General features: G+C 43.7%; 1 long non-coding RNA gene across 1 annotated transcript in view; it reads left to right on the top strand.

Annotated features, from left to right (window-relative positions):
• LOC147700994 (uncharacterized) overlaps nucleotides 1–25,459 on the top strand; it is a 78,217-nt gene extending 52,758 nt beyond the window's left edge. The window contains exon 3 of the long non-coding RNA XR_015297422.1: nucleotides 23,605–25,459. This is a non-coding gene — a long non-coding RNA (uncharacterized LOC147700994). The remainder of the gene's footprint in view (nucleotides 1–23,604) is intronic.
• The last annotated feature ends 519 nt before the right edge of the window (nucleotides 25,460–25,978 follow it).

Genomic DNA, 25,978 nt, shown 5'->3' with positions numbered 1-25,978 from the left:
CAACCACAGAAGGAGCCACAGGGGGAAAAGAGTCCTGAATCTTTATGATTTTTGTGACAAAAAAGTCAGCAAGCTGCCTAATCCAATCTTCCGTGTGAGAGTGTGAGAGGGCGCCTGCAGCCGGATCTACAAACTCCTTCACAATTCTGAACAGTTCCCTGCTCGTGTTATCAGCTTGGTCTATTCTATGTTCGAGGTAGTCCTTTTTGGCTACGGCAATCTGTTTGTGATACAGTTTCATAACATCACGATACTTGGTCTTCTCCACAGGATCGTACATACGGCGCCAGAGTCTTTCCGCCTTTTTGCAATCTTGGCGCATTGTACGTAGTGTGGGGGTAAACCAAGGAGCGGAGTCATGGCAAGGGGCTGTTCTAGCTGCCTTCAAAGGGGCTAACTTCTCAAATCTTGTTTGTAACCAGTTCTGTACCAAGGTTACATCAACTTCTAGGTGCCCTGTCAGTTGACACGGGTGTTGATATAGCGCATCAGAGAGCATGTCAGCTGTCACTAAGTGAAAAGCTCTAGACTGTCGAGTCTTCTCTCTCTGTGATCTTTGGCTGGTCCTAGACTCATGTATTATAACAAAATTTATTATAAAATGGTCTGACCAGAGAACAGGGAACGGCGGGGACACCTCGATAGGCACCGTAGAAAAAATTAAGTCAAGCGTGTGGCCTTTGACATGGGTGGGACTATCTATGAAAGGGGCGAGGCCCAGCAGTGTAGTGATGTCCCGCAATTTGGACGCTTCAGCGTCTGTTATTGAATCCATGTGCAAGTTTAAGTCGCCCAGCAGCATGCAGTGCTCTACTCGCATGCAGGGTGTAGCTAAAGCAGACTGCAGGTCCTCAAAAAAAGAGCCAATGGGACCCGGTGGTCTATAGATGAGAATCCCTGTACACGTCTGAGTGGCCGAAAGATGGAGATTGAAGCCAAGGGCTTCACATCCTGTGATATTGTCCACCGGGAAGGACGAACACCCCAAAGCCTTGTCTACTATCAAGGCCACTCCACCACCTCTGCCCCCAACTCTGTCTTTCCTTAAGATGGTATAGTTAGAAGGCAGGGCACAGGCAATGTCCGGTTCCGAGCCTGCCCCTAACCACGTCTCAGTCAGAAAAAGACATGATAATTTAGAATGTGCCAAAAGATCCCAGATATCCGAAGAGTGACAAGCCAGGGACCTGGTGTTCAAGAGGGCACTATGACAAGACAGAGTGGAGACAGAGGGGACAGGTGTTGGCGTAGGCGAAGCGCACCACCCACAGACGGGACAGCCTTTACCCAGAAGGCGACCTCTGGGGAAAAGAGAATTGCATCCCACTCGAGGGGGACGAAGAGCAAACAAGGCAGCAGCGCTATAGGAGATCATCGTGGCAAAGCGGGGCAAAGCGCCGGCTCAACAATCATGAAAAGCCTACCTGCTAGATAGATGAGACGAGTTCCAGAGTCCCGCCTCAAACGCCTCCGGATCGCGGACGGGCGCAGACGGGCAGGACTCTGGCACGACTCTGGCACGACTCTGGCACGACTCTGGCACGACTCTGGCACGACTCTGGCGCAGTGAGGGCGCCACCGCTGCGCGTAACCGCTGCGCGAATTCAAGCGAGCTTTAAATAGCGTGCTCTCCGCGTCCCAGCTCACCTGGACGCTCCAAGATGGCGCTCACACTCCACTACCCAAGGCAAGATGTCCGCCGTCAACCACAACCTCCCCAGAACCGGACCCCCCAAACAGCGGTGGTTGTTCCAGAAATTATGTGCAAGGTAGGGGGCAGGAGGGGAGCTAAAAACGAGGGATAATGCAAATAAAATAAAAATAAATGCCAAAAACGGGGCTTTAAAATGCAGCGGTGCAATGCACAAGGAAACGCGACCAGCGCGACCAACAGCGAGGCGCCAAGTGAATTCTCAGCCTCAGGATACCTTACCAGGTAATCCCCTCATGATGCTCGCCCTAAATAGCGTGCTCTCCGCGTCCCAGCTCACCTGGACGCTCCAAGATGGCGCTCACACTCCACTACCCAAGGCAAGATGTCCGCCGTCAACCACAACCTCCCCAGAACCGGACCCGCCAAACAGCGGTGGTTGTTCCAGAAATTATGTGCAAGGTAGGGGGCAGGAGGGGAGCTAAAAACGAGGGATAATGCAAATAAAATAAAAATAAATGCCAAAAACGGGGCTTTAAAATGCAGCAGTGCAATGCACAAGGAAACGCGACCAGCGCGACCAACAGCGAGGCGCCAAGTGAATTCTCAGCCTCAGGATGCCTTACCAGGTAATCCCCTCGTAATGCTCGCCCTAAATAGCGTGCTCTCCGCGTCCCAGCTCACCTGGACGCTCCAAGATGGCGCTCACACTCCACTACCCAAGGCAAGATGTCCGCCGTCAACCACAACCTCCCCAGAACCGGACCCGCCAAACAGCGGTGGGTGTTAGTCTGCCCTGTTCCCATGATGCACTGGGCCAGGGACAGACTGATTTGCATATAGCCAGGTTCTGAGCTGGGATGGGGCAGTGAGATAAATATCGGTGATGGATCAAGCCCTGATCTTTGGACTGGGTAAGAGTGGTCTGTTTAACTCAGACACTCTGTTCATCACCACCCCCTTTTCTAAATCGTTTTTGGCCACTATAGGTGTGGCAGGGTATACTCAGACATGAGTCCCTTTCTCACTGCTCCATCAGGATTCAAGCAAGCCGGGCCGAAGAAGGCTGAAATGCCAGAAACCGGTCCCCGGTAGCTTGTCTCCTTTCTGGTGAAGAATTGGCTTGGTAGTTTAGTCAGCCCTGTTCCCATGATGCACTGGGCCAGGGACAGACTGATTTGCATATAGCCAGGTTCTGAGCTGGGATGGGGCAGTGAGATAAATAACGGTGATGGATCAAGCCCTGATCTTTGGACTGGGTAAGAGTGGTCTGTTTAACTCAGACACTCTGTTCATCACCACCCCCTTTTCTAAATCGTTTTTGGCCACTATAGGTGTGGCAGGGTATACTCAGATATGAGTCCCTTTCTCACTGCTCCATCAGGATTCAAGCAAGCCGGGCCGAAGAAGGCTGAAATGCCAGAAACCGGTCCCTGGTAGCTTGTCTCCTTTCTGGTGAAGAATTGGCTTGGTAGTTTAGTCTGCCCTGTTCCCATGATGCACTGGGCCAGGGACAGACTGATTTGCATATAGCCAGGTTCTGAGCTGGGATGGGGCAGTGAGATAAATAACGGTGATGGATCAAGCCCTGATCTTTGGACTGGGTAAGAGTGGTCTGTTTAACTCAGACACTCTGTTCATCACCACCCCCCTTTTCTAAATAGCTTCTTCTCACATCTGTCTTCTTTTAAAACCTCCTGCCCTTAGTTCCTCTAACTAATAATTATATTCCTTCCACCATATTACATTTCTTTTTTAAGTTTCAAAAGAAGTGTATTGAAAAATAGATTGCAATACATAAAATCATAATATTCTTAACGCAAAAGAATAGCAATCATGGCAAAATAGGAATGAAGTTACAATATAAAGGGAAAAAAGAAAAGAGAAGAAAAAAGGAAAATAGCAAGGGAGAAAGAAAGAGGGGAAGTAGGAAAAAGAAGAAAGAGGGAGGAGTAAAAGAAGGGGAAGTCACAGAACAAAATTCTAATAAAAAATGCAGTAAGAATACAAACTAAGTAGAAAGTCAACTTAGGCTATTACATAATAAAGAGAAATATCCATGTAATATATTAAATTGGAAAATATAAACATATCATGGGGGTTTTAAAACTTCTTCACAAGAAGGGGTATGTAATGGATGAGATTTAGCAGAGACATTCAAAAATTCAGTAACAGGTAACCATAATAAGTCACGTTTGATGGCAAGTTGAACAGGATATACATAAGCTCTGTCAAGTCTATGGTTGTAGCAAATACCATACCACCAAGCCTGAAAAGATACATTTACAGCATTCTTCCATGACTTGGTGATCTGTTGAAAAGCTACTGCTAAAAGAAGATCAATGATGGAAACATTGGAAGTGTGGGAGGACTATATATCTGCTAAACTGCCTAGAAAAATGTGGGAGAGGGAAAACGGAAATTGAATAGAAAAAATCGAGTTGATTTGTTGCCAAACTTTAGACCAAAAAATATGAATCAAAGGGCATGTGAAAAGCATATGTTTAAGATCAGCAGAAGTATAAGGACAGGACCAACAGGATGAGGAGATAGATGAATCCCTAGCATGTAATTTGGAGGGAGTAATAAGAAGTCTATTATAAACAAAAAATAGTGTTTGAGTGGTATTGGCTGCTCTAGAGGACTTCCGTAATTTATTCCATATATCATGCCATAAAGGGATATCAAAAGAAACATTCAAATCATATTCCCAAGCAAGCTCAGTTTTGGATTTATCATGAAGAGGAGAAACACTCTGTAATTTTGTATAGATCTGAGAAGCTGAAGAAGAAGATATAAGAAAGGGAACAGTAAGAGAAGAAGATAATGGAAGAGGAGGAGGAGAAGCAGAGAAGGAGTCGTAACCAGATTGAAGAGCCACACACAATTGGTTATATTTTGGAGGGAAAGAATCAGGAAGAGAAAAGCGAGACTGGAAAGAGGAAAAAGGAAGACAAGTGCCATCCTGAAAGATTTGATGAACCCAAAAGAGACCAAGAGAATGCCAATCACTCCAGAAGATTTTTATATTTTTTATTTTAATCAAAGGGTTATACCAAACAGAGGATTGCAAAAAACGATCACAGACATCAAGACCATTAGGAAAAAGAGGAAGAAAGACTTTCTTAGAATTTTTAAGAATCAGAAGAGATAATTTCGGTGGAATATGATGTAGAGAGACAAATTCTTTAAAGGTAAAGGGATGAAAGAAAGAAGATTCAACCGAAACCCATAAAGGAAAAGAGGAAACATCAGCGGAAGAAGGTAATATAAAGGAAACAGAATGAGAAAGAAAAAAGGAAGTATGGTAAGACGAGAAATCTGCGAAATTAATTCCACCTAAACATTTAGGAGGTTTGAGTTTGGCAAAGGACATCCTAGCTTTTTTATTTTGCCATAAGAATTTTGACAGAATAGAGTAAATAGATTTATAACAAGTTTTAGGAATATTAATGGGAAGATTAGAAAGAAAGAATAAAATTATCGGAACCAACATCATTTTAATGGAATCTAACCTACCCCACCAAGACAGAAACAAAGGATGCCATCTATTAGTGGAGTCAGTCAAAGTAGTCAGCAAATTTTTAATATTTAAGGCAACGGTGTCTTTAATAGAGGGAGTAAACCAAAGACCCAAGTATTTTATTTTAGAGGAGTTCCAATGAAAAGACGAAGTTGAAAAATCAGCTTGAAAACAATATTTATTGAGCAGGAGAATTTTACACTTATCTACGTTAAGCTTATAACCTGAAACATTTGCATAAGACGAAACTTCGGATAAAAAGGCCGGGACAGAGGTTTGAGGTCGGGAGATAGATAAAAGAATATCATCCGCATAAGCAGAGAGATTCAATTGATTGTCTCTGTATAGGAACCCAGAGATGTCCTTATTTAATCTAATCTGGGATAAAAAGGGTTTTAATGCTAAAATAAAAAGAAGAGGTGAAAGAGAACAACCTTGCCGAACACCGCGAAGAAGAGGGAAAGAAGAAGAAACCAGACCATTTACAAAAATAAAAGATCTAGGGAAGGAATACAATAACGATATATAGGAAATGAATTTAGGACCAAAACCAAACCAAGATAAAGTAGATAGCATAAAAGACCAGTAGACTCTATCGAAAGCTTTCTCAGCATCCAATGCGATAGCAGCCAAGGAGCGAGGAAAAGAGGAGGACTTACTGAGAACATTAAAGAAAAGTCGAGTGTTGTCCGAGAGATGACGACCTTTTATGAAACCAGATTGTTCTCGATCAATGAGCTAAGGGAGGATTTTGTCTAAACGTAAAGCTAGGATTTTTGCAAAAATTTTATAGTCTAAATTAATTGAAGGAATAGGCCGATAGTTTTTGCAAAGAGTGGGATCCTTATTTTCCTTGGGAAGGATACAAATTAATGCTTCTTGAAACGTGCCCTCAGACATTTGGGAGGAAATAAAGGAAGAAAATAACTGATGTAATTTAGGTATTAGGAAAGAAGAGAAATGAGAATAAAATTCTATCGAAAATCCATCCGGACCAGGAGCCTTGCCTCTTTTAAGAACTTGGATTGCCTCCAGTATGTCTTTAGGAAGGATAACTTTATCTAGGGGCGAAAAATCAATATCCAACACTGAAGGGGAGGAACGGAGGAAAGGTAAGAGTCAATAAGGGTAGGTGTGGGAGGAGATTCAGGACTATAGAGGTTTTGGTAAAATTTTGAAAATTCTTCCAAAAATATCTTCATCCTTATGTAAAGATACATTAGAAGAAGACACGATTGAATCAATTTTCGTACGATATTTTTTAACTTTAAGGTAATTAGCAAGAACATTACCTGCTTTATTTTGCGAAGAATAAAATTGAAACTAGATTTAACTAAAACCAAATTGGCAGAATTGGTAGAAAGTTTATTAAAGGAAAGTTTGGCGGAAATGAGTTGAGTTAGAGCAGAGGGGGATTTAGATGAAAAATAAGAATGTTCAAGATGTTTAGTTTGAGATGTCAAAGAGGAAATAGATTTGGAAACTACACGACGTTTCTTGGCAACGCATGAAATAATGAAGTCCCTAGAGGCAGCCTTAAAAGTGTCCTAAATTAAATGAGGAGAAGTGTGAGGAGAGTCATTTTCAGTAAAAAAGTGGGAAGCAAAGTCCGGGAAAGCAGCAGTGAATGAAGGGTCTAGAAGAAGAGAATTGTTAAATCTCCATCTTCGTGTACCTTAAACAGGAGGGAGTAAATCAAGACCTAGGGAGACAGGAGCATGGTCGGAAATTAGAATAGAACCAATGTCTGAATGAGTAATGTGTCGGGTCAAAGCTTTAGAAATAAAAAGGTAGTCAATTCTAGATTGAGATGAGTGAACGGGAGAGAAAAAAGTGTATTCTTGTAAAGTAGGATTACTAAGCCTCCATGAATCAACCAGAGCTCATTGGGAAATAGTGTTTGTAAATTGAGTATGTGCCTGAGAGGAAGAAAAACGTGAGGAAGATTTCCTGTCAAGAAACTGGTCCATAACCATGTTGCAATCCCCACAAAGAATAAAATAATCATCCGTATATTGCATGGAGGAGGAAAGAATTTGGGGCCAAAACAACTTATCAGGAGCAGTGGGAGCATAAATATTGAAAATGGTGAGAGGTATTTTATCAACCAATAAAGATACAACCACCCACCAGCCTTCAGTATCTGAATTTTGGGAAATCAGTTGAACATTCAAACGTTTATGACATAAAACTGCAATCCCATTACGTTTACCCGAACCAGGAGAAGCAAAAACATGGCCCACCCAATTACGACGCAATTTAGGAATTTCAACATCTTTAACATGAATTTCTTGTAATAAAGCTATATCTGCTTTCAAATGAGCTAAATGGGACAAAACATGTTGTCTCTTAATAGGAGACCCAAAACCTCTAACGTTCCACGTAACTATATTAATCGACATTTAAAATAAAATATGAAACATATTCAAAATGAAAAAAGAATGAAGTAAGAACATAAGCATATAATAACAACTTAACCACAATAAATGAAGATAATATAAGCAAAAGAGATAAGAAAAGATGGTAAACATGAAGGAAAGAATAAACTGAGGAGAAAAATGAGAAACGTCTGCATAGGAAGAAAAGTGATAAGAGAGGAAAACCGAAGAAAAGAGGAGAGAAATAGAGAAAGGAGATAGGAGAAGAATACAGAAGAACAGGCGAAGGAAAAGAAAATACACAAAGAGAAAATAGAACATACGTGAAGAATAAATGATGTAACAAAAGACATACCACAAGGAAACGGAGAGAACAGGGGTGGTGGAACCACATAAGGGAAACGGAACGCTGAACAGGAGACTCCAAAACGGGATCATGAGGAAACGGATAACTGCCAGGAGAAACAAGTGCGGTAGAAATTGAGGAGGGACCACAATACATCGTACCTGAAAAAGAGAAATGTGAGGAAAAAAGAACAAGTTGAATATTAAAACACGTACTGCAGAGAAAGACAAGAAAAATCAACAACGAACAGTATAAAAATCACCACACAATACAACAGAGAGAGAGAAACAATGATAAAACATGACGAAAATTGTTAGTGAAGAAAAATAAGTCTTCATGGTCGAGGAACTTCCATGGATTCTCCATTGCAATTGTCCAAAAATTTCTGAAGAAGAGCAGGGTCTTCGTAAGTGGTCGTCTTAATATTATAAGTCACTCTGAAGAGGCAAGGATGGAACAAGCCATATCTAGCATTCAAACTGCGCAGAGCAGGCCTCATGTCCAAAAACTTTTTTCGACGATCTGCAGTGACTTTAGCGTAGTCTTGGGCAAAAAAGAGAGTAGACCTCTTCCAAGTCAGTTTTCACGTTGTTTCACAGCATGTAATACTTTGAATAACTCTTTGTATTCCCAAAAAATTAAATAATAACACCTCTGGGTTTCGAAGATGCCGAAGCTGATGGAGAAGCTGAACCAAGATGATGAGCACGTTGAATATTCAAAGGAGGAGTATCAGGAAGACCCAAAAGAGTTGGCAAGAAGGACTGAAAAAAGGATATTGGGTTCGGACCTTCAAGACCTTCAACCAGACCATAAATACGCAGGTTGTTGCGCCTATTACGGTTTTCCAATTGCTCAATCTGCTGTTTAAGCTGAGATATCTCCTTAGACATATGAGGGACCTGGGTAACAAGTCCTTGAACTGAGTCCATACGATTTTCCAAATCCCCAACTCGTTGTTCAGTAAGGGACCATGAGGACTCCAAATTTTGTAGGCGGGGATTTGTCTCTTCCATATGTGGCTTAAGGGCACAAATTTCCTCAAGAAGGAGCTCCATTGATATTGAGGTAGAGGAATTAGTGGGGGATGGCGGGTTAACTTTCACTCTTTTGCCAGATGCATTCGTAGACATCGAGAGTGCTTTAGCATTTTGTTTCGAGCTGGTGCGAGAACTAGAGGAAGATGCAGAACCCTTAGACACTGGGGAATCTGTGGTGGAATCATCCACAGTCTCCTGAAGAATATTGAACGGATTAAAGTCTTCCAAACCAGCTTGTTTAGAGGAAAGAGACGTGCCTCGAGGATTTCGAGATGTAGCCATGAAGAGACGTACAAAAAGAAGTCCGTCAGGAAAGTTATGAGGAGAATCTCAAAGTTGGTAACAACGAAAAAATCAGTCAGTCAGCAGAGAGCAAAATAAAAAAATCAACGTGGTGAAATAAAGGTCAAAAGTACCCAATATGAGAAGAAAAGAGTTTTCAGCACAGAGGAAAAAATTTTCTGAGTGAAATAATCATCGCACACAGAGAGGAGCGAAAGTCCGTGGGAACGCCGAAAACAAAATGGCGGCCGCGACGTTACGCTAAGGTGAAATAACAAATTGAAGAAAATAAGGTCGCTGAGTTCACCATGAGAGCAGATTTTCGCTGCATTAGGAGCAGCTCAGGTTCCGACATCCGGGAAGGAGAAAATTCCGGTCCGGACCCAAGAAATAAGTCCTGGAGCCGTTCCAAACCCTCACGTCTCAGCAGAGCTCCCAAGAACAGCGGCCATCTCCGAAGGCTCCGAAGGCTCCGAAGCCACGCCCCCACCATATTACATTTGGAAACTAGACGACGTTTCTTGGCAACGTATGAAATAATGAAGTCCCTAGAGGCAGCCTTAAAAGTGTCCCAAATTAAATGAGGAGAAGTGTGAGGAGAGTCATTTTCAGTAAAGAAGTGGGAAGCAAAGTCCGGGAAAGCAGCAGTGAATGAAGGGTCTAGAAGAAGAGAATTGTTAAATCTCCATCTTCGTGTACCTGAAACAGGAGGGAGTAAATCAAGACCTAGGGAGACAGGAGCATGGTCGGAAATTAGAATAGAACCAATGTCTGAATGAGTAATGTGTTGGGTCAAAGCTTTAGAAATAAAAAGGTAGTCAATTCTAGATTGAGATGAGTGAACGGGAGAGAAAAAAGTGTATTCTTGTAAAGTAGGATTACTAAGCCTCCATGAATCAACCAAAGCTCGTTGGGAAATAGTGTTTCTAAATTGAGTATGTGCCTGAGAGGAAGAAAAACGTGAGGAAGATTTCCTGTTAAGAAACTGGTCCATAACCATGTTGCAATCCCCACAAAGAATAAAATAATCATCCCTATATTGCATGGAGGAGGAAAGAATTTGGGGCCAAAACAACTTATCAGGAGCAGTGGGAGCATAAATATTGAAAATGGTGAGAGGTATTTTAACAACCAATAAATGTGTGTGTGTGTGCATGTATTTATATAGCGCAAACCGCCCACATCGCAGGCATCTAAGCGCTTGCTTAGGGAACCCGTCCTGGTATTCCCCTGTGAGATAACCCCGGCAGGGTATCCACAAGGTGAAAGCCAGGCATCCCGCCGCGAGGGGCCGTTGTGGAGATTAAGCAAGCTATTGCCCAGAGTCGCAGAGTGTGAACCCGTGAGTCGAGTAGGCACCGGAGCGAGAATTATCGAGTCCGTGGAATTATTGAGCCCAAGCCCCGTCGAGGCGGGGAATTGAACCCTGGTCCAGGGCCGATCTCAGCTTCCGGGTCTGCCGCCTCTAACCCCTGAGCCACACTTCTCCAAAGATACAACCACCCACCGGCCTTCAGTATCTGAATTTTGGGAAATCAGTTGAACATTCAAACGTTTATGACATAAAACTGCAATCCCATTACGTTTACCCGAACCAGGAGAAGCAAAAACATGGCCCACCCAATTACGACGCAATTTAGGAATTTCAACATCTTTAACATGAATTTCTTGTAATAAAGCTATATCTGCTTTCAAATGAGCTAAATGGGACAAAACATGTTGTCTCTTAATAGGAGACCCAAAACCTCTAACATTCCACGTAACTATATTAATCGACATTTAAAATAAAATATGAAACATATTCAAAATGCAAAAACAATGAAGTAAGAACGTAAGCATATAATAACAATTTAACCACAATAAATGAAGATAATATAAGCAAAAGAGATAAGAAAAGATTGTAAACATAAAGGAAAGAATAAACTGAGGAGAAAAATGAGAAAAGTCTGCATAGGAAGAAAAGTGATAAGAGAGGAAAACCGAAGAAAAGAGGAGAGAAATAGAGAAAGGAGATAGGAGAAGAATACAGAAGAACAGGCGAAGGAAAAGAAAATACACAAAGAGAAAATAGAACATACGTGAAGAATAAATGATGTAACAAAAGACATACCACAAGGAAACGGAGAGAACAGGGGTGGTGGAACCACATAAGGGAAACGGAACGCTGAACAGGAGACTCCAAAACGGGATCATGAGGAAACGGATAACTGCCAGGAGAAACAAGTGCGGTAGAAATTGAGGAGGGACCACAATACATCGTACCTGAAAAAGAGAAATGTGAGGAAAAAAGAACAAGTTGAATATTAAAACACGTACTGCAGAGAAAGACAAGAAAAATCAACAACGAACAGTATAAAAATCACCACACAATACAACAGAGAGAGAGAAACAATGATAAAACATGACGAAAATTGTTAGTGAAGAAAAATAAGTCTTCATGGTCGAGGAACTTCCATGGATTCTCCATTGCAATTGTCCAAAAATTTCTGAAAAAGAGCAGGGTCTTCGTAAGTGGTCGTCTTAATATTATAAGTCACTCTGAAGAGGCAAGGATGGAACAAGCCATATCTAGCATTCAAACTGCGCAGAGCAGGCCTCATGTCCCAAAACTTTTTTCGACGATCTGCAGTGACTTTAGCGTAGTCTTGGGCAAAAAAGAGAGTAGACCTCTTCCAAGTCAGTTTTCACGTTGTTTCGCAGCATGTAATACTTTGAGTAACTCCGTGTATTCCAAAAAATAAAGAATAACACCTCTGGGTTTCGAAGATGCTGAAGCTGATGGAGAAGCTGAACCAAGATGATGAGCACGTTGAATATTCAAAGGAGGAGTATCAGGAAGACCCAAATGAGTTGGCAAGAAGGACTGAAAAAAGGATATTGGGTTCGGACCTTCAAGACCTTCAACCAGACCATAAATACGCAGGTTGTTGCGCCTATTACGGTTTTCCAATTGCTCAATCTGCTGTTTAAGCTGAGATATCTCCTTAGACATATGAGGGACCTGGGTAACAAGTCCTTGAACTGAGTCCATACGATTTTCCAAATCCCCAACTCGTTGTTCAGTAAGGGACCATGAGGACTCCAAATTTTGTAGGCGGGGATTTGTCTCTTCCATATGTGGCTTAAGGGCACAAATTTCCTCAAGAAGGAGCTCCATTGATATTGAGGAAGAGGAATTAGTGGGGGATGGCAGGTTAACTTTCACTCTTTTGCCAGATGCATTCGTTGACGTCGAGAGTGCTTTAGCATTTTGTTTCGAGCTGGTGCGAGAACTAGAGGAAGATGCAGAACCCTTAGACACTGGGGAATCTGTGGTGGAATCATCCACAGTCTCCTGAAGAATATTGAACGGATTAAAGTCTTCCAAACCAGCTTGTTTAGAGGAAAGAGAGGTGCCTCAAGGATTTCGAGATGTAGCCATGAAGAGACGTACAAAAAGAAGTCTTTCAGGAAAGTTATGAGGAGAATCTCAAAGTTGGTAACAACGAAAAAATCAGTCAGTCAGCAGAGAGCAAAATAAAAGAATCAACGTGGTGAAATAAAGGTCAAAAGTACCCAATATGAGAAGAAATGAGTTTTCAGCACAGAGGAAAATAGGTTGTTCCTCTGCCGCTCCTCAATAAACTCTATAGAGCTCCTACCCTGTCCGGTGGTAACCAGTGCATTCCTGTAGTTCCTTTAGCACACCTCACTGTACACTGTAACGCAGCAGCGGCCTGTGCAGGTAAGAGTGGTTGGCCTGCGGGGACAGGTGGGTGGGGATTTCGACAGACAACAACAAGGGAAAATCAATTATTTATTTAAATTTCCCTCATGATCTTCTGTTGAATCCCCCCCCCAAACCTGGCCCCACCGCTCTTACCTGCAGGGCCGCTGCTGCTATTGAGCTTCTACTCTGCCCCATGGTAACCAATGCATTCCTGTGGTTTGTTCCTTTGGCACTCCTCAATATACTCTATAGAGCTTCCACCCTGACTGGTGGCAGCCAGTGCAACCTCTGTCAGGTTGTAACCAAAGCATGTGGTTTGTTCCTCTGAGGCTCCTCAATGTACTCTGTAGAGCTTCAACCCAGTCTGGAAGTAACCAGTGCATTCTTGCTGTTTGTTCCTCTGTTGCTCCTCAATCTACTCTATAGAGCTTCTACCCTGTCTGGTGATAACCAGTGCATTCCTGTGGTTTGTTCTCCTGACACTCCTCAATGTGCTTTATAGAGCTTCTACTCTGTCCGGTAGTAAACAGGACATTCTTGCAGTTTCTTCCTCTGACGATTCTCAATGTACTCTATTGTGCTCCTTCCCTGTCCGGTTGTGAACAATGTATTCCTGTGGTTTGTTCCTCTGTGCCAAGCTGAGGGGGTGGGTCCAAGGACAAGGACTTCTGTCTTCTCCGAGTTGAATTTCAGACAACTGCTGCTCTTTCAAGCTGAAACATCTTTTATTCCTTCTTGGAAGCTGATGGTTTCGGGGTACTTCATGAGGGAGAGGATGAGCTGGGTGTAGTCGGCGTAGGATACATTGCTGAGTCCATGCTGTCTGACGATGGCGACGAGGGGGGCTATGTAGATGTTGAAGAGCGTGGGACTGAGTGATGAACCTTGTGGTACTCAGCAGTTGATCTCTGTGGGTTCGGTGAGGAAAGGCGGGAGTCTGATCCTTTGGGTTCTGCCAATGAGGAAGGAGCGGAGCCAGTCGAGGGCGGTTCCCCGTATTCCGGTGTCGTGGAGTCTGGCTGCGAGAGTGCAATGAAAGAAGGTGTTGAAGGCTACAGAGAGGTCGACTAGGATGAGGGCTGTGGTGTGGCCTTGGTCGGGGAGCGTGCAGATGTCATCTGTGGCAGCGAGAAGGGCGGTCGTGGTGCTGTTGTTACTGCCGAATCCAGATTGGGAGGAGTCAAGGATGTGGTTCTCTTCGATGAAGTTTGTCAGCTGAGCGTTGGTGATCTTCTCAGTGACTTTGGAAGTGAAGGGAAGGAGAGATATGGGTCGGTAGTTCTTCAGGTCCGTCGGGGTCTGCGGAGGGTTTCTTGAGGAGGAGCTTGAGTCCTGCACGCTTCCAGACCGAGGAAAGTGCCGGATTCGAAGGAGGCGTTGATGGTTCATTGTAGCTAGGGTGCTATGGCGGAAGCGGCTCTCTGGAAGATGTGCAGAGGGCAGTGGTCTGTAGGGGGTCCTGAGTGAGTTTTTTTCATGGTTGTGGTGGTATCTTCGGTGGTAATGGAGGGCTGGCTGTCGTTGAGAGAGGAAAGGGTGGTTTCTGGAGTCTGCTCGCTGAAGTTGTCTTAGAGGGCCTTGATTTTCAGGTGGAAGTAGGAGCCGAACTTGTTGTAGAGGTTCTGGGAGGCGGCGACATTCATGGCTTCGCAGTGGTTTGGTGAATTGTTGGATGATGTTGAATCGTTCCTTAGAGTTGCTGTAGTTGGTGATGATTTTGTTCCGGATAAAAGACTTCTTTGTGGATCTTATGCGTTGGTGGTATTCTGCCATGGCTTTCTTGTAAGTGGTTACGTCTTCCATGGTTTTGCTGTTTCTCCATCATTTTTTGAGACGTCTGCAGGAGAGTCTGGCTTCTTGGAGGACGATGGTAAACCAGGTGGCCTTCAACAGGTGTCTGTCCGTGGTGCGGAGGGGTGTGAGCTTGTCCGTGCAGTTGGTGATCCAGCAGTGTTGTTCCTTGGCAGCAGAGTTGGCGTCAGTCGAGGTGGGGGGTCGTGAATGAGGGTGGAGTTGAAGTGCTCCTCTGTGACCTTGCTCCAGTTCCTTCACAGAGGGTGAGGAGTGGGTTTGAGAGTGGGGCGGTGTTGAAAGAGAAGTGTATTCAGTGGTGGTACATGAAGAGGGGCTTTGTGGTGTGGCTGATGCGGATGTTGTTCCCACCTGCCACGATGGGTTCGAGGGTGTGTTCTGCCTTGTGGGTGGGGGTGTTGACAAGCTGTTTCAGTCACATGTTGGCGTGGTTGTCCAGGAGGATAGTGGAGCTGGGGTCGTTGAGGTTGTCGAGGTGGAACTTCAGGTTTCCGATGAGTATGTAGTCCATGGAGGTGATGGTGTGCAGTGAAGACAGCAATTGTAGTGTCAAATGAAGCGCAACGTCCAGGGAGGGTCTGTAGGCAAGGGTGCAGCAAAGAGTGGTTCTAGGGCTGGTCTGAATCTGGAAGTGAAGGTGTTCAGTGGTGGTGGAGGAGTCGCTTGTGGTGGAGGTGGAGAGTCAGAGGGAGCTCTTGTGTGCATTGGTGAGTCCGCCTCCTGGGTGGTTGGGGCTGTCCTTTCTCTGGATCTTGTAGCTATCAGGAATGGCGGTGGTGATGTCGGGGGTGGAGAAGACATTGGTCCAGGTTTCCTTGAAGAAGGCGACATCAGGTGAGAGGGTGTTGCGGAGGTCCCAGATCTCTACGGCATGTCTGTGTAGGGAGCGCACGTTGAAGAGGATGCATTTTATTGCTCTGCCAGTCCTCAATCTGCTCTATAGAGCTTCTAACCTGTCTGGTGGTAGCCAGTGAATTCCTGTGGTTTGTTCGTCAGACGGTCCTCAATGTATTCCATAGTGCTACTCATGAGTTGTGCCTTGGTCACTACTGGGTAGACTTTTGTTACTCCAGGGGGACTCTGAAGGGCTTTTACCAGGGCTGTCTACATTCTACGTTCTTGTAGGTTTCTCTCTTTGCTCTTGGGTGGGCCTTAGAGAGATTAAACTTTGGCTGCCTATAACCATTGCATTACTTTTTGTTGTTTCTCTGTATCTCCTGAGTAGGCCTCTGTCACCCCAAGGGATTTAGAGTGATTATCCAGAATAAGGAGAATAAGAGGGAATGACACAATCAGGTCGCCCTCCACTCAAAAGCAAAAAATATACTGAACAGACCTGACTGTTGTGGACATACAACAACTTTCTTGGATCCTGGTGGCGGGATACTAATACCTCCAACCTGACACTGGCTTTCAATAAATGGCAGTTATTTTTTCTTTATCAGTCCACCCCATTTGTACCCCCATTTAATAATATGTACAAAGGAAAGAAAAATGTGTGAAAGGTCAGAAAATATCTCACATAAGCGTCACCAAAGGATCTGCTGGTAGGTACTCACCAGCTTGCTCACCTTTTTCATCATCAGGGACTTTCTTGACCATGAAAAAGATAAATCCAGTGTTTAATATATAATAAAGAATGAAGAAAAAGAAAGATATTTGAAAAATTGCACAAGAAGTACTAGTGTCAAGCTAGACCCTGTGGTACGAGAGAGAATAACTACGTTTCTCCAAACTAAAAATTAGTTAAGACTCACATGCCCATGCTCCAATTTTTATTAATTGTTGTGAGCTGACTTAAGATTAAAAACAAACACATGTTTCAGACCACTTTAGGTTAAGCCAACATGTTTCATGGCCGAAAATACTTTACAGCAGTTTCATCAGGACTCAGGCCAATCTTCACCTCACTGGACTTGCGACCTAAGCCAAGGGAGACTGATAAACAAAAGAACAGACAAATGGTACCAACCAGTCAGGACATCTTTCAAAAAGCCAATTGGCTTACTGATGCGAAAGGTAACATACATAGCATGAGAGTCATAATATATTCACCAGGTGGTTGCCCTCAAAATTCATACCGGCATCCCACCTTCTAGGGACTGTCGTTCACTCGTAAGTTGCACATCCCCTGCAGGCACATGCAGTTGCCGCCCGTAAACCTGTGGTTATATGCACATAAGTATCTTACTAGTTACATCCTCAAGTAAAATCCTCAAGTAAAAAGGGTTCAAATCTGTACGTAAATACTGACATTCAGGTACGGATATTTGTATGGGCCAGTTTGTAAGTGAAGCAATGAACGCTAACACGCATTCGCTCCCCTCTGTTTGCATTTTTGTATTGACCGGTTTGTAGGTCAAGCGATAAACGCTAACACGCATCCGCTCTCCTCTATTTGCATGAGGACAGCCATGACACGTTTCCCCATAATCACCCACTCATCTTATTTTCGTTAGTGCAGAGTCAAAGCTGGGCTCTCTCACCGCCCTTCGAATCCGCCAACAGACTCAGCCCGTATTTATCTCTTGTAGAGTAAAACATAAAGGCTCTCCCACTGCCCATTCTGTCTGCATGCACACCCATACCATGTTCAGATGAGAGTCTGGTTCTACTACATTTCTGCGTCCCATACGGTCACACTCTACTTCAAGAGTGTGCTCCATACCACGGGGTCTAGTTTAACACTAGCACTTCTTGTGTAATTTTTCACATATCTTTCTTTTTCTTCACTCTTTATTATATATTAAACCCTGGATTTAACTTTTTCATGGTCAAGAAAGTCACTGATGGTGAAAAACATGAGAACTGGTGTGTACCTACCAGCAGCTCCCTTGGTTTCGCTTACGTGATGCACTTTCTGACCTTTCACACATTTTTCTTTCTTTTGTACTCATTATTAAATTAATCACAAATGGGGTGGACTGATAAACAATAAATACAAATAATTTTCGGGGTGACCTTTAGGACTGGGCGCAACTGGCATTTATTGAAAGCCAGTGTCAGGTTGGAGGTATTAATATCCCGCTACAAGGATCCAATATAGAGTGATTAGCCTGGCTGCCTGTAGTCAGTGCATTCCAGTGAGTTCCTGCTTCTAGTCGGACCTATGTCACTCCTAGGTAAACTCTTTTGAACATATACGCTTCCAAACAGGTGCAACAAGTCATTAGTACGAAGTTCATTGAGGAGCATTCTTGATCCCGCCGAGATCTGTGCATCAAACCCTGTCAGTTAATTATGCGTTGAGTGGTCGTATGAAGGCCATTGCTAAACACTGGAGCTAAGATTGCTGTGCCATTGTTTGCATGTGGCAGTCATTACATCTCTTACCAATATATACCTTTCCCCAAGGTTATATGGCAGGGCAGGTTCACACTATGTGCACATAAAGCTCAGGCCTGGATGGGTGACGGTACAATGCGTACCGTCACAACGCGTGCTGTTACAACGCGACCCTTACAACGCAAGTCGTTACCACGACTTGCGTTGGGGGCGCGGATATCGAATAGTATAATTTACTATTCTAACACCAGTCCCCGTGGACACTAGGGAAGGTGTTGGAATAGTAAATTTACTATTTTTAATCTTCTAGCGCCCTCCAGCGCAAGTCGTGGTAACGACTTGCGTTGTTACGGACGCGTCGTAACAGCTCCGCGTTGAAACATCCGCGTTGTAATGGATGTTTCCCTCAGGCCTACACGTCTAACTTGTTGTGTGCACTTATATCTCAAGTCTATAGCCTGCCACATAATTCTCCATATGAGGTGAGCAATGCTGATCGTTGCACTTCGCAAAATTGTATTGTGAGGCAGAACCCTTAGGGCAAGGCACACCGCCAACAAACACCCTTACACTAGAGCCCTCTAGTATATCCTACAAGAGGCCATCTTAAACATTTCCCCGGGCAAAGCAGCTGTCCCGGACGTGCTACCTGGCGACCTACTCCTGCATGCACCTGAATTATGGTCGGACTTCATCGCCCTCCTAATGAATTTGTTACTCCAGGGATATCCTATCCCAGTGTCGTGGAAGGGCGCGGAGGCAGTGACCATATTCAAGAAGGGCAACAGGGAGCACCCTGCCAACTATAGACCAATAAGTCTAATCGATGTAATTCAGAAAGTAGTTGGCAGGGTCATTGTCACAAGAATAGGAGCCTGGGCTGAGGAAGGTAGGATACTTTCCCATTTTCAGGCCGGTTTTAGACTGAACATGGGAACAATTGACCAGGTCTTTAGGTTTTGTGCTGTATATTGGAAGACGGTGTCTGTTTCCAAGGGCAGCCTATACCTGGCTTTCATCGATTTAAAAACGGCATTCGACATAGTCCCACGTGAAAAGCTGTGGAAGGTGCTTGTTGACATGGGGTTCCCAACTTTCCTTTTGGAGCTGATTGTAAGGATGCACCAGGGAAATTATGCCAGGATCAGATGGGGAGACCAAGGGCAATTAACAGGGAGGGTGTCTGTGCAGAGGGGGGTCCGCCAGGGCTGTGTGATGACTCTGACACTGTTCTCCCTCTTTATTAATGGGGTGGTGGATCATTTGAGGGAGCACTCTGCGGATGCCCCAGTCCTGGCGGGGGAGAAAACACAAACCCTACTCTATGCAGACGACACCCTCCTTCTGTCCAAAACCCCCTCGGGATTGCAGACGCTACTGGATAGATTTACCCTGTTTTGCGATGAGAGGGGGCTCACTGTCAACACATCTAAAAGGAAATTGATGGTGTTGTCAGCTCAAAAAAAGGCAAGGAAATTGAACATAGCACTAAATGGGTACCCACTTGAGGTGGTGGAGGAGTTTGACTACTTGGGCGTTAGGATCAACAACCAAATGAAATGGGAAGCCCATGTGGCCAAGATGCTCCTAAACCTCAAAAGAGCCTCAGGAGCGATCCTAAGAAACCAGCGCCTATCTACTAGCAGACTTGTAGCCCCTGCTCTGGTAGCATATGAGGGCAAGGCTGTTGCCTCCAGCAGTCTATGGTTCAGAGCTGTGGGGAGGTGAGAACACCACTGACCTGGTAAGGGCAGAGAACAAGTTTGTGAGGGGCCTGGTTGCTCTCCCCCTCTCCATGCCTCTAAAACCTCTCTATTTAGATATGGGAAAACATTCCACTGCTGATGTGTTGCGGCTTCGCCCTTTGCTGTTCTGGGTGCGCCTGCGGAGGACGCCTGAACTGGCAAATTATGCGCTGGTCTTGGACGAGCTGATCACATTGAACAGTGCGAACAAGATACCGTAGTTAACTAAACTTAAGCAGCTGGTTTTGAAGCTAGGTTTGGGAGAATTCTGGACCATCCAGTCCCCTCCCCACAAGCATATCATCAAAAAATTATATTGGGATTGGGTCCAGGAGGAGGAAATAAAACATGCTAAGTGGGGGGGCATTAACAACTGACTTCATGGAATTCAAACCCAGTAAAAAACTTGAGCCCTTCCTAGATTTTATCCAAAACCCTAGGGACAGGTCTCGCTTCCTAAAAATGAGATACGGGACCCTACCCCTGAAAAACTTTACTGAGGGATGGAAAGGAAGGGGGGCACATGCCCATTCAACCAGCTGCCCAGGATGCCCATGTACAAGCGAATCACTTCTACACTTTCTATTCGCTTGCAGTGCTTATAAAAGACCTAGAACAAAATGGCTAAAACCGGTATGTAGAGAGCTGGGTGTGAGAGAGACCAGAACTGCCTTGCCTATGCTCTTGTCAGATGTTACATCTATGCTAGTTGTATGCGGGGTCGCTAAATATTTAGCCAGTGCGTGGTTCATCCGTGCCAGACTGTTGGCTTAAGACAAGAGAAAGGATGAGCTGTAAAACTGATGTATACATCGATTCCTGCTAATGTATTATTGAACCCTTTGTTTTAAATGTAAATATTCTGATATTTATCTTTTTAGATCATGGTATGAAATGCATTGAATAGTAGATTTTTAATATTTTTTTTATGTTTGTATTGTTTGTACTTTTATGATATGTAAATATCGAATAAAGTAGTACAACAAAAAGATAATGATCGTTAGCCAGATTTCATTGCAAATCAGTCTGATGATCCTGAGCACCTGGTCTAAGCCCTGCTGAATCTTTACCTTCGACTAACAGCAGACCACAATGTTGCTAATCAGTTTTTCATGTTGATTTTCTTTCCATTCTTATGATTGATCCCCGGCTCCAGGAAGACCATTCATGTGGAAAGCCTAGGCACTTCTCTTGCACAGGACTTTCTGCTTTACACGGACATGATGACCTCCGGCTCTTGCTAGGGAATTGACGTAGGACTTCCAGCTCATGTGGTGCATTGGGGGCAGCTTTAGAAACTGTGTCTCTTTATGAGTTAACCTGTTTAAAGAACCTGTGATTCATGCAGTTACCAGGTGGATTGTAGTAACTTCAGAGTCGCCTCCATAGTATACATTGGACCTCATTTCCTCTTGCACATGATCTCATGTTGTCAACTAGCCCCATTGATCTCCACTATTGAATGCTGTCTAGTGGCCACTTCACATCTCCTGATGCCAAATGCCTTGGTTACCTACTTGTCTCTGATGTACTAATTTTTATCTGAGTGAAATAAAGAACCCAAGAAAAACCTTGATTTTTTCCTTTGATAACACTCTGTGAATCATTAAGAACGGTTATTGGATACCCACATAAAGGTTTCTCTTGGGCTCTTCATGTATTTCACTCTGGTACAAAAGTGTGAATCTGTAGGAAGGGTTATAGGATACCCATGTCTATGATGCAATAACTTGAGAGACAGCATACTATATCCCGTGAAAAAATATTCTCCCTCAGCTCCCCGTAAATGTAAACTAATGTTTGATCCGGGACAGTAGGTGTATAACTGTAAATAGAAGGACTGCATGATCAAGAGAACTGCATGAGGTACAGGTAACTGGACCACCGGAGTGCAAATCAGAGGATGCAGAGAACAGTAATATGAAAGGAACTGATGACAGGACAACATGAGGTGTATAAAATAGGATCACATGGGATTCAGACAATGAGACCACATGAGGTACAGATAACAGGGCCACATGAGGTACACATAATAGGATCACAATGGATTCAGATAATGGGCCCACACGAGTTGCAGATAACAGGACAACTTGAGGTGCAGATTAATGGACCTCAGTGAGAGTAGAGAACAGACTCATATGTGTTGTATATAGGACTAGGGGTTGGTGGTAAACTCCGCTTGTAGGGTTTCACCACTCTGGTAAAAACTCCACCAACCACCGGGTGTGGGAGTTTACTTGCACCCACCCCTAGAATTTACCGTAAGCGGCATAGCCTTTTGTTGATCTTTCAACGGATGTAATTTGTTTGTAATTTGGAAACTTCCGGGTTACATTACAACCAATCCCACCTCTTAAACATATTCTGGGAGTCATCTGGGGGTGGGAGGGTGCTGCTAATTGTTAATTGAACTGACCTACGATTACATAATTCCATACGCCTTCACCAATCTTAGTGTAAGACACAAAATCCTGTAGTGGTATAACGCTGTGGTATCAACACGTGTCTTTGTCCAACTCTTCCCCGGCAGTCAGCAAGAACCCACATGTCTGGAGTGCGCTGTGCTTGATTGGTAGTCTGTGCGCCTGAGATATATATTACTCACGCTTACAGATAGGACTGCAACAGTACATCGCAGGTCAGCCTCTAGGTTAGGTTGCGCTGCTGCCACATGGCTTTCCAGAGCTGAAGTTAGGATCTTACTACTTACAGACGCTTGGAACAAAACGTTCCCAACAATGGCCGCTGTCTTCTATGGCCCTTCACTTGCAAGCTGTTTGACAGTCCCAATCAAATATTTCGATGGCACAGATCTTGGACTAATTCCGGAATAGCCCTTCCTCCATTTCTAAACCTGTCCATGGTACAGTCTCCTCACCCCTAGCCCTTTGCCCATCGTCTGGCAGCATGGCAGAATGTAACATCTCTTCAGACAATTTTTCATTATCTATTAACCACTAACAGTGCTGTTTCTGTTACACTGAGACCTCTAATACTGTCATTACCAATCTAGGGACACTACTGGAAGTGCTGTCATGAGTACAGTCTGGTCGCTCATAGCCTTTTGTCTTATGCTAAAACATTGTTATTATTAACGGCATGAGCAAAATGTCTGCAGAAGAGCGTGGTTATTTTATGCATTCTCTGCAGTTGTGCGCTTGTTAATGTTGACATCTGAAAAATTGAAGTTTATAATTTCACTTGTTGATGAGCATTGTGCAATTACCTATTTCAAGCTGCCAGCTACTTGGATAATAAATACACTGTAAACATAAAAAGTGAGAGAAGTTGAGCACCGAGCTGGCACTCCAGTCACAGAAACCAATGTGACCAGCCCTCATCCGCTCACATCTGGGAATGTCTAATTGATAATTGTATTCCAGGGAGCCAGTGGAGAAGGAACAGCTTGAGTCATAGTAGAATAGATTAGCCTATTACTTTGTGACATTAGGTCTCCTCTTCCTCTCAACCTAGGGGTGAGTACATCATGAAGTTTTAGAGGGACATTAATGAACTAGTAAAGCATCATGTCTTAGAAGCTCCACATCAGCGTTAGCATTAGCGGTGGGCGGGACTCTGCGGAATCTGACAGAATTTTTTGTACCTCTGCGAAAGTTTATGGATTAAAACTCCACGAGTTCTGCCCACCCCTAAATAGGTCCACAATAGGTCAAGAATACAGAATCTCCTCAGTACAGATAACAGAATGCCATGGAGTGCCATTGATATGATGAAATGGGGTTCAGATACAGAGGTCAAGATATTAGAATTACAGGTTGTACATACAGGATCATACGCAGCAAATATAATTCCATGTTATTTTCTCCTTTCAGATGTTGGTGTGTACTCCATTGCCATGAGTGGATGTGCAACTGAAAATTTGTGTATCGCAGATCAAGATTCTAGCATTTTTGCAGGCGTGCCCATAATGGGGAAAATTCAGTGCAGCAGTGAAGCCATCCTTCTTCAACATGGCTACTTCCTCCCTGTCCTTGTTGGAGTTGTTCTGCTGAAAGACTTCTTTTAATCTCCACCGCATAAACGCAGATACCTTAAAGAACTGTTGATTATTCGGAAGCTCAAGCTTAAAGTGAATTAGCAAGATTTACAGTGATGGGCATAGCTAGTAATAGCCCTGCATCAGCAGTAGCGCTGAGGCCCGGGTAGGTGAGGGACACACTGCACCTCATGATGGCCATCATGTACTACCCAATCAGAGGACACCGAGACCACTTTCACTAGCTTATATTAGAGTCCATATCACCCTTGCTATGTCAGTGAACGCTGACGTCTGATGAGGGGGCTTGATCTCGGATGCTCAGAAACCTTATCCCTCAAAATTGTAAAAAATGAATTACTTTCACCTAAGTCCAGCCTCCAGGATGTAAATCATTTCCAAAAGGAAGTTGTATTTTTTCATAGGTTAGGTAGCATCACCTCTACCCTATATAAGCTTTATTCTTTTTAAATTGTGTTTCTTTTTCCGGAGGATACCACTGAATTCCTCTGTTTTGTTCCGCCACCTGCCCCAGTGACTGAACACATTGTTTCTCTGGCTTCCTGCCAACATTTCTTCCTGCTACCAACTCTACCCTTTGATTTTGTATTCTGTTTGTTTCCTTGTTTTTACCCCGTACACGTACACTTGTCTTCCCCCAACACCCTCATATAGTTTGCTGCTCTGGTCTTTAATGGAACAAGAGATTGTAGTACCAAACAAGCATTAGAAAAGTCAATAGGCCTGGCAGATTATGTAGGGCAGTCTTTGCAAGGCAGAATGTTTTTAATGGATGTATGACGTTACAACGCATGCTTTTACCACGCATGCCGTTACAACGCAGTTTTTACAACGCATACCATTATAACGCATAGCGCTTTGGGGTGCTGGATAGTGAATAGTTTAACTTACTATTCCAACTCCAGTCCCCATGGATAGTAGGGAAGGTGTTGGATAGTAAATTAAATCTATTCCCTATCCTAGAGCGCCCCCCAGCGCAATGCGTTGTAATGGTTTGCGTTGTAGTGGTTGCGTCGTAATGGTAGTGTGTTGTAAAATTTTTGTTGTAAAGGTTGTTTGGCGAATTTGTGCATAGATGTAATCTTTTGCAGGTTCATAAAGTAGCGACGTCTGTACCTTTTGCAGAACTTTACTTACGCAGTTACACTCTGCGCCCCCCCAAAACTAACCATACCAGTCCTGACTTTACTGTGCTTTTTGCATGACAGCACATATCTAATACCGGCGCTCTTTTTTTGTATTGATGTTCTGTTGTTTATTTTTTGCTATCAGATTGTTGATTGTTTTATAAATATTACTAGTGGTTTTATACAAACATTTTCCAGTGGCAGCATAGCTATTTAAACTTTCAGCACCACAGTGTCTGCTCATATCATCAATACTCCTGATTGTATCTAATACTACATATCTAGTTACATACCTGATACAAGTGATCATGTTTCGTTGGCTATTTGTAATCTACAGCTTAGCTTGAAAAACTCAGATGACGTTTGTTGCCCACTTTTCACAACAATTATCAACATAATGTGTGGTGTACTTAAAATATTAGCTCTTAACAATAGATATGGCCAAATTATACTCCGCTCCAATGTACTACAGTGTTGTGGGTTTGAAAAGTGTAATATTTTATTTGCTACAATGTTACTGAATAAATGACATCTGAGTCCAAACATAGTCTTCAAAATGTCTCTGATTTCACTGTATTCCTTTTTAAAATGCAATTTTGCTTCCGCCACAGCAGACAACTTGTGCATAGGATAGGCAGCAAGTAACTGCAACAGCCAAAAAAGTAAAAAAAAACCTTTCTTAATTATGAGATGTAACAACAACATGGCCAGGCCCGGCGAGTCTAGTTCCTTGTCCGTCAGTATTCTGGTCCAGGGACCTCCCAGACTGTTGGGTTTGGATTCCAAGGTCTTTGTCCTGCTCAAGGTCTTCAAGGGGGTCCCAAAGCCTGTAAATCACCTCCTTGGGCTCTGAGGTAGTTGCATATGGAGAAGACAGCTGACAAACTTTCTTGAAGCAGGGGCAGAAGGTAAGTATAAACCTCTCCTATGAGCCTGCACCAGGAATGTATGGGCCCGATTCACAGAACTAACTTCAGACAAAATCCTAAACTTACTACTTTTGGTATTCACAGAAGTTAGGATTTTGTCTTAAGTTTGTCTTAAGACAGACTTAAGACAACA

Source organism: Lissotriton vulgaris, chromosome 7 (genome assembly GCF_964263255.1).
Source record: "Lissotriton vulgaris chromosome 7, aLisVul1.2, whole genome shotgun sequence".
Taxonomy (NCBI): Eukaryota; Metazoa; Chordata; class Amphibia; order Caudata; family Salamandridae; genus Lissotriton; species Lissotriton vulgaris.
Note: the sequence above shows the minus strand (reverse complement) of the source record. Positions and strands in the feature narration are given on the sequence as shown.